A 9609-nucleotide genomic window follows, 5' to 3' on the forward strand; every position below is an offset into this window, starting at 1 on the left:
AAAGTGGACACCGAACACCGAACCAAACTAATTCGGTTCGGTCCTTTCGGTTTCGGTTTTTTGAAGTTTGATTCGGTTCGGTTTCAGTTTTCTCAATTCGGTGTTTTCAATTCAGGCTTTCAGCAGTCAGCACCACAGTTTCAGCTGCTGCACCACAGTTTCAGCAGCAGCAGCACAGAAACTGTGGCAGCAGCACATTTTACAAATCACAAAAAGGAATGAAAAAACAGACTATTATTTCTCTAACAAAAGTTCCTACTGAAATCTTGGAAAACAGAGGAAGAGATCTCAAACATATACTGAATAAAACAACTATCAAGCTAATACATACCACTGTGATGCAACATTGACAATGATAAGGAACTTCCCCTTGTAAATGCTGAGATCAACATCATTGCCCTTGGCATCCTGCAAAAATTAAGTTTATTTGAGTTGGTTAAGTTCTTCCATATTTTGAGTTCTAAGAAATTTCTATGCTATCTTAACATCTTTTCTCCCTAGCTACTCCAAAAATAACTTGAAACAATAACTTTTTACCTTTTAAAGAATCGGACCATGAGTTGACAGAGGAATGTGGAATATGGAAGATTTTGGCAAAATAACGGCTACAACACTAGATCCATCCATATTCATACACCAACTACTATACCAATATTTTTAAAAAGTTTGGAGGCAAGGTTACTTGGGATTTTCTTTTCCGCAGATAATTCCTGTGATCTTCATGCTAAAATCTATAATTTTTTGAGTTGTAGAATATTTACCAGTAGAATATAGTTTTAGTAATCTGTAGTCTTCAGTCATAAGGACTTGTTAAGGTTCAATCCTCCCCATCTGAACATATGTTAGTACATTAGTTTTCAAGAGTCAATAACAACTGTGTCAGATAGGGTTTACCCTTATCTGAAATGGATGGGCCGGACCGGTCCTTTTTGGACTGGGTCCATTTTTTGGACCGGGTATTAAAGAATGGGCTAATGAATTAAAACATGGACTGGTCTGAAAAATTGGGATCAAAATATGGGCTGGTCCAAAAATATTTATGAGTTGATTGGAGTTTGATTTGGGATCCGATAAATCAGAAATACGGACTGAGTGCAAGAAATGGCTTGGCTTCTAAATTTGAATAAAAGACCCATTTTAATTAGTAATATACTGAGTATGACAAAATATTACCTAATACAAAATGTGTAATTATTTGGACTCGGGTAATAAAATTATATGATGCTATAATAGCCGTGCAATATCATTTTAACAATAAATAAACGCTGTCATTTAATTGTGCGAAATAAAATGCGATACGTGTGCAGAAATTGGTAAAAAAATGCTGAAACGTAAAAATTATAATAATACTAATAATAAAATGAAAGTAACGAATAGCGGTGATAATAATGCTAATAATAATAATTAGTAGTAATAATAATGATAATAATAATAATAATAATAATAATAATAAATTAATAATAATAATAATAATAATAATGATAATAATTAATAATGATAATAACGGTAGTAGTGACGGCAGTAAAGATAATGACAGGATAATGAAATGTCGGTATAAATAAAGCTAATAATTATAATAAAACATAAACATATATTTTTTAATTTTCCAAAATATTAGAAGCGTAAATAGGTATTTCGGAGGAGAGGAGGGACAAAATTGGGTGTCAACAGCAAGTATTAACAGTTGAATTTAGTTACCAAATCCCAAAAATGAATTGTTAAACCTAAAAAGATCCACATTTACCGTGAAGATGGAAGTTAAGGGTATCATTGGGGACAAATTCATAGACAAGGAGCCTTCCGCTCTCATAAATGCAATAACCTACAAGTGAAACCAAGTGTCGATGATGTATCCGACTGATGATTTCAACTTCTGCTCTGAACTCAAGCTCTCCCCGGCTCCCGCCAATATTAAGCTTCTTTACTGCTACATCTCTCCCATCTGCTAGGCATCCCTTGTACACAGAACCAAATCCACCCTCACCTAATAGATTATGCTCTAAAAATCCATTAGTAGCTTCAACTAGTTCTTGAAAAGTAAACCATGGATTTGAATGCCCTAATCCACCAGTGTTTCCATTTGCAATATTGGAGCCAGCTCCATTTCCAATCTCAGGTATTCATTCTCCAACATTTAATGAGGCAGAACCTGAATTTGAAGGAGAATAAGTTATTCAGAATCTCATAAATTTCTCAATGTTCTCTTATACCAATTTGAAGGAAAATATATTTTATTCAGAATTTCAATAAATCTTTCCAGTGCTGAAAAATGGCTAATAGGATCCCTATTTATAATAGTACGACAAAACTTATAATAGTATGACGAAACACTGGAAAACCTCTTTCTATATAATTCTGACTATAAATCCTATTTAGATATGAACTAAACAAACTAACAAAAAACACATCTTAAACAACAGAATTGTATTTGCATATCTACTCAATTTCATTTGAAAGATCTGAATGACAAATATTACATAAATGGTGCTTGCAGCATCTAAAACATCGATCGACATACTACAACATTGACAGTATCCAAACATTACCTGATTTCGGAGAGGAGATCAAAGTTGCTGGAAAGATATAACCACCACTCGGGCCTGAATCCTTTTTCTTTCGCTTCCATATGCACCATCTTGCTACTCCAATTATACTAAGCAACAGAAATGCAAGTATGATGCCAAGTGCAATGGTCCCTCCAGTACCAATGCTTCCATCACATGCATCCTTTGATCTGTCTGCTGAACTGTTACTGGACGTAGTAGTGTCATTGTCGCCTGAAGGCTATTTCGGTTTCGGTGTTTTGAAAGTGGACACCGAACACCGAACCAAACTAATTCGGTTCGGTCCTTTCGGTTTCGGTTTTTTGAAGTTTGATTCGGTTCGGTTTCAGTTTTCTCAATTCGGTGTTTTCAATTCAGGCTTTCAGCAGTCAGCACCACAGTTTCAGCTGCTGCACCACAGTTTCAGCAGCAGCAGCACAGAAACTGTGGCAGCAGCACATTTTACAAATCACAAAAAGGAATGAAAAAACAGACTATTATTTCTCTAACAAAAGTTCCTACTGAAATCTTGGAAAACAGAGGAAGAGATCTCAAACATATACTGAATAAAACAACTATCAAGCTAATACATACCACTGTGATGCAACATTGACAATGATAAGGAACTTCCCCTTGTAAATGCTGAGATCAACATCATTGCCCTTGGCATCCTGCAAAAATTAAGTTTATTTGAGTTGGTTAAGTTCTTCCATATTTTGAGTTCTAAGAAATTTCTATGCTATCTTAACATCTTTTCTCCCTAGCTACTCCAAAAATAACTTGAAACAATAACTTTTTACCTTTTAAAGAATCGGACCATGAGTTGACAGAGGAATGTGGAATATGGAAGATTTTGGCAAAATAACGGCTACAACACTAGATCCATCCATATTCATACACCAACTACTATACCAATATTTTTAAAAAGTTTGGAGGCAAGGTTACTTGGGATTTTCTTTTCCGCAGATAATTCCTGTGATCTTCATGCTAAAATCTATAATTTTTTGAGTTGTAGAATATTTACCAGTAGAATATAGTTTTAGTAATCTGTAGTCTTCAGTCATAAGGACTTGTTAAGGTTCAATCCTCCCCATCTGAACATATGTTAGTACATTAGTTTTCAAGAGTCAATAACAACTGTGTCAGATAGGGTTTACCCTTATCTGAAATGGATGGGCCGGACCGGTCCTTTTTGGACTGGGTCCATTTTTTGGACCGGGTATTAAAGAATGGGCTAATGAATTAAAACATGGACTGGTCTGAAAAATTGGGATCAAAATATGGGCTGGTCCAAAAATATTTATGAGTTGATTGGAGTTTGATTTGGGATCCGATAAATCAGAAATACGGACTGAGTGCAAGAAATGGCTTGGCTTCTAAATTTGAATAAAAGACCCATTTTAATTAGTAATATACTGAGTATGACAAAATATTACCTAATACAAAATGTGTAATTATTTGGACTCGGGTAATAAAATTATATGATGCTATAATAGCCGTGCAATATCATTTTAACAATAAATAAACGCTGTCATTTAATTGTGCGAAATAAAATGCGATACGTGTGCAGAAATTGGTAAAAAAATGCTGAAACGTAAAAATTATAATAATACTAATAATAAAATGAAAGTAACGAATAGCGGTGATAATAATGCTAATAATAATAATTAGTAGTAATAATAATGATAATAATAATAATAATAATAATAATAAATTAATAATAATAATAATAATAATAATAATGATAATAATTAATAATGATAATAACGGTAGTAGTGACGGCAGTAAAGATAATGACAGGATAATGAAATGTCGGTATAAATAAAGCTAATAATTATAATAAAACATAAACATATATTTTTTAATTTTCCAAAATATTAGAAGCGTAAATAGGTATTTCGGAGGAGAGGAGGGACAAAATTGGGTGTCAACAGCAAGTATTAACAGTTGAATTTAGTTACCAAATCCCAAAAATGAATTGTTAAACCTAAAAAGATCCACATTTACCGTGAAGATGGAAGTTAAGGGTATCATTGGGGACAAATTCATAGACAAGGAGCCTTCCGCTCTCATAAATGCAATAACCTACAAGTGAAACCAAGTGTCGATGATGTATCCGACTGATGATTTCAACTTCTGCTCTGAACTCAAGCTCTCCCCGGCTCCCGCCAATATTAAGCTTCTTTACTGCTACATCTCTCCCATCTGCTAGGCATCCCTTGTACACAGAACCAAATCCACCCTCACCTAATAGATTATGCTCTAAAAATCCATTAGTAGCTTCAACTAGTTCTTGAAAAGTAAACCATGGATTTGAATGCCCTAATCCACCAGTGTTTCCATTTGCAATATTGGAGCCAGCTCCATTTCCAATCTCAGGTATTCATTCTCCAACATTTAATGAGGCAGAACCTGAATTTGAAGGAGAATAAGTTATTCAGAATCTCATAAATTTCTCAATGTTCTCTTATACCAATTTGAAGGAAAATATATTTTATTCAGAATTTCAATAAATCTTTCCAGTGCTGAAAAATGGCTAATAGGATCCCTATTTATAATAGTACGACAAAACTTATAATAGTATGACGAAACACTGGAAAACCTCTTTCTATATAATTCTGACTATAAATCCTATTTAGATATGAACTAAACAAACTAACAAAAAACACATCTTAAACAACAGAATTGTATTTGCATATCTACTCAATTTCATTTGAAAGATCTGAATGACAAATATTACATAAATGGTGCTTGCAGCATCTAAAACATCGATCGACATACTACAACATTGACAGTATCCAAACATTACCTGATTTCGGAGAGGAGATCAAAGTTGCTGGAAAGATATAACCACCACTCGGGCCTGAATCCTTTTTCTTTCGCTTCCATATGCACCATCTTGCTACTCCAATTATACTAAGCAACAGAAATGCAAGTATGATGCCAAGTGCAATGGTCCCTCCAGTACCAATGCTTCCATCACATGCATCCTTTGATCTGTCTGCTGAACTGTTACTGGACGTAGTAGTGTCATTGTCGCCTGAAGGCTATTTCGGTTTCGGTGTTTTGAAAGTGGACACCGAACACCGAACCAAACTAATTCGGTTCGGTCCTTTCGGTTTCGGTTTTTTGAAGTTTGATTCGGTTCGGTTTCAGTTTTCTCAATTCGGTGTTTTCAATTCAGGCTTTCAGCAGTCAGCACCACAGTTTCAGCTGCTGCACCACAGTTTCAGCAGCAGCAGCACAGAAACTGTGGCAGCAGCACATTTTACAAATCACAAAAAGGAATGAAAAAACAGACTATTATTTCTCTAACAAAAGTTCCTACTGAAATCTTGGAAAACAGAGGAAGAGATCTCAAACATATACTGAATAAAACAACTATCAAGCTAATACATACCACTGTGATGCAACATTGACAATGATAAGGAACTTCCCCTTGTAAATGCTGAGATCAACATCATTGCCCTTGGCATCCTGCAAAAATTAAGTTTATTTGAGTTGGTTAAGTTCTTCCATATTTTGAGTTCTAAGAAATTTCTATGCTATCTTAACATCTTTTCTCCCTAGCTACTCCAAAAATAACTTGAAACAATAACTTTTTACCTTTTAAAGAATCGGACCATGAGTTGACAGAGGAATGTGGAATATGGAAGATTTTGGCAAAATAACGGCTACAACACTAGATCCATCCATATTCATACACCAACTACTATACCAATATTTTTAAAAAGTTTGGAGGCAAGGTTACTTGGGATTTTCTTTTCCGCAGATAATTCCTGTGATCTTCATGCTAAAATCTATAATTTTTTGAGTTGTAGAATATTTACCAGTAGAATATAGTTTTAGTAATCTGTAGTCTTCAGTCATAAGGACTTGTTAAGGTTCAATCCTCCCCATCTGAACATATGTTAGTACATTAGTTTTCAAGAGTCAATAACAACTGTGTCTATAAAGATCAGTAGAAATCAACACAATTGACAGTATAGGAGGTAGAATGATTAATTATTTACATTTTACTTTTTGGTTCTTGACTAGTCCTATCCTTTTACTCTTAAAAGGGTTTTCTAATAAAAAAAAACTGAACAAGACAAGTGAATGAAAGTAATCCTAATGAAGAAATCAAATAAAAAAACTGAACAAGCAGCATTCCATTAGTCTAATCATGTCAATTGATAGACTTACACGTACGTTAGAAGGAACTGACTATATACAAATTAATAATAGCAAGACGATAGCTAGCAAAAGTAGAAATCACGTAATAGCTTATAACTTACACAAAACTCTCTAGTTTGACACCCAAACATGGAAGTACATCTAGCTAACAAGAGTACGAGACTAAAAAATTATGCATTATGGGACAGAATCTCACCTAATACACTAACAAAATTACCAAATTGACAGTGACAACAACAATATTTGGAACATATCTCCAACAAAACAGAGCACAATTTTAAGGAAGATATAAATTTGATAGTGAGCATAAGAGCTGACAATGGCACAGGCGAGTGACTTAGAACCAAGCAAAAAGCAGAAGCAGCAACACTTACTAAGAGAACTATCACTTCCTAATCTGAGTTTCTCTACCATTTATTTGTCTACAAGTTAACAAGATCTGTATAACTATGATATACAAGTTCATCTTCATTCTCAAATACTGACTAGATGAAGTGCTTCTACACCAGCTATATGCACTCTCAGCTCTTTATACCCTGACCATGTTATGCAGTATGTTCCTCATAATTAAGTAGGTACTTGGAGACTATTTGTTAAAATATCAATTCATCCCACCTAGTATTTATGGTTAGGCACTAAAATAAGGTGCCAAAAGGCAGATCTAAAACACGTTCTGCGAGTTCTAATTGCTTGTGGCTCGAATTATGGATACACATAGTGAAAAAGAATTAATTTATACATATAACAAGATACACACTCATTTCATGTAAGAGCCTATCAAAGATGACCTGTGTTTTGTGCATATGACTGCATCAAGGATGTAGGGTCTCAAAGACTTCTAATGCTTCACAAAATCATAAAATGTGAATAAAACTAATTCCTATTTCTCTATAGTCTAGAACTAAGACTATCATAAAACTTATAGAGCTTTTAAAATATAAACTAAGTTCGAGTCTTGGAGGATTTGCAAAAGGAAATAACTGTATAGATTTTCTGGCTCTGAGATGACCTTAGGGTTATTTGGGTAACTCCGTCACAATCTTCGGCTCCATTACGTCTCCTGCATTTCCAAATCGAACAATTAAAACAAATCCACATAAAACTCTTAGTTTTCAAGCTCAAAAATTTAACTTACCTGAAATTTCATCCTTCTCAATTGCATTTTCTTCTGGATCAAGTTACTCGGTCCTATCAGTTCTCTTGGAACTTCCATGACTTTGATTCTGCTCTAGAATATTTAGGGTTTCACACCCACACGAACAGTGTCACAGAAGGTATGCATAACAACAAGGGCCCCTACCTGAGACTGTCACCGAAATAATTGAATCTAATTGATCGAGGGGTTAGGGAGGAGAAAAATCTCCAGCCTTGCCTTTCTGAATTGATGAGGGGAAATTTTAGGGAGGGAAGTCAGTTTTTTACCCTAAAAGCAATTCTCCAGCCTTGCCAATCTGAGTTTGGTGTGTTTGAAGTGAAATGAAATAAATGTGTACCCTAGGATATATTTTTTTTAACACTTAATGACAGAATAACGACCGATTTTATATTCCGTTGCTAAATAATATATTGATTTCTTTTAATGATTAATATTGCGACAAATTTTTCCGTTGCTGGAAATATATTTTTTTTTTGAGAAAATTAAAAGGCCTAGCGACGGATGTTTCGTTGCTGAATCCGTCGCTACATAAAAATAAAATGTGTCGCGCCTCTTCTGTTGCTAAATCTGTAGTGAAATTTAAGCCGCCAAAATTTCGCGCTAATCATTAGTGACAAAACTAAGTTTTCGTTGCTAATCCGTCGCTATATAATGAGATAAAATCTTAGTTGCTTTTCTCGCGACAAAATGAGCAGTCCGTAGCTAATCCGTCGTTAATTAGCGACAGAATATGGTCTGTCGCTAATATTCCGTCACTAAACGCTGGTTTTTTAGTAGTGCATGTTACAATAACTTCACCAACTTCAACATCCACAATCAAATCCGTACACACCCACCATGGATTTCACTACCCCTATGAACCCCACCCTTCCAAAATCATACCAATTTCACCATTACCAAACCTTCCACTACCAAAAGTCACAACACCACCATCACCTATTTCAACACCCATCACCAAATACCATAGCAGCAGCACCGCCACCACCGAAATTGTTGACCACCATTTCGATGATTCCTAGGATACCATCTGTTTTCCACAACATCCTCAACAAACCCAAACCCAAATCCAACATCGTCGTCATCCTCATTGCAAAAAATACTATTGTTGTCTTCTGCACACAAAAGGCTAGAAACAAGACAATCCTTATTGGGTGCCATTGAAAATAACTCAAATAAATCTTTAATCTTAACTATCAATCTTTCACTCAACAAAACAAGTTTCTTTCTTTAACTATATCAAAAAACTCAAACATCTATGTTCTTAACAAAACATTTTCTATACTAACAGATTTTCTTGGATAAAGGATGGATTTTGAATGGGAAAATGATGATAAACAGAGAAAAAAAGACTCTTAAATGTTTTTAGTCACTGATTGTTCAATAGATGTAGATATAGAAGATGCTAGATATAATAACTAAAATTTATTTTATTTCCACGTGGCGCTGACGTGAACGCGCGTGTGGAACACCACACACTGCAAAAATGGTATAATGCCTTGTAGGGTGCGAATAATTTCAGTTTTTAGATATTCAGGTGTGTAATAAGTCACCCGTATAGTTTAAATGTGATATCAATATTTTAAATATAATTTAAGGATATTTTGATGTATTTCGCCTAGAATAAACCTCAATTGCCACACAAAATCAAAAGAGATTATTAACACGGGAGTGTCGTCCACTTTTCATTTTTCACTTCGGGCCTACCAAAGTATTGAAGGATCTTGTTCACCTTTT

General features: G+C 34.6%; 1 long non-coding RNA gene across 1 annotated transcript; it reads right to left on the bottom strand.

Annotated features, from left to right (window-relative positions):
* Positions 1–6683: 6683 nt before the first annotated feature.
* Positions 6684–8172, bottom strand: LOC132638194 (uncharacterized). Its single transcript, XR_009581623.1, has 2 exons — positions 7855–8172; positions 6684–7779 (listed from the first exon to the last, which is right to left on the bottom strand). It is a non-coding gene; the product is annotated as an uncharacterized LOC132638194 (long non-coding RNA).
* Positions 8173–9609: the final 1437 nt, after the last annotated feature.

This window comes from Lycium barbarum, chromosome 4 (genome assembly GCF_019175385.1).
Source record: "Lycium barbarum isolate Lr01 chromosome 4, ASM1917538v2, whole genome shotgun sequence".
Taxonomy (NCBI): Eukaryota; Viridiplantae; Streptophyta; class Magnoliopsida; order Solanales; family Solanaceae; genus Lycium; species Lycium barbarum.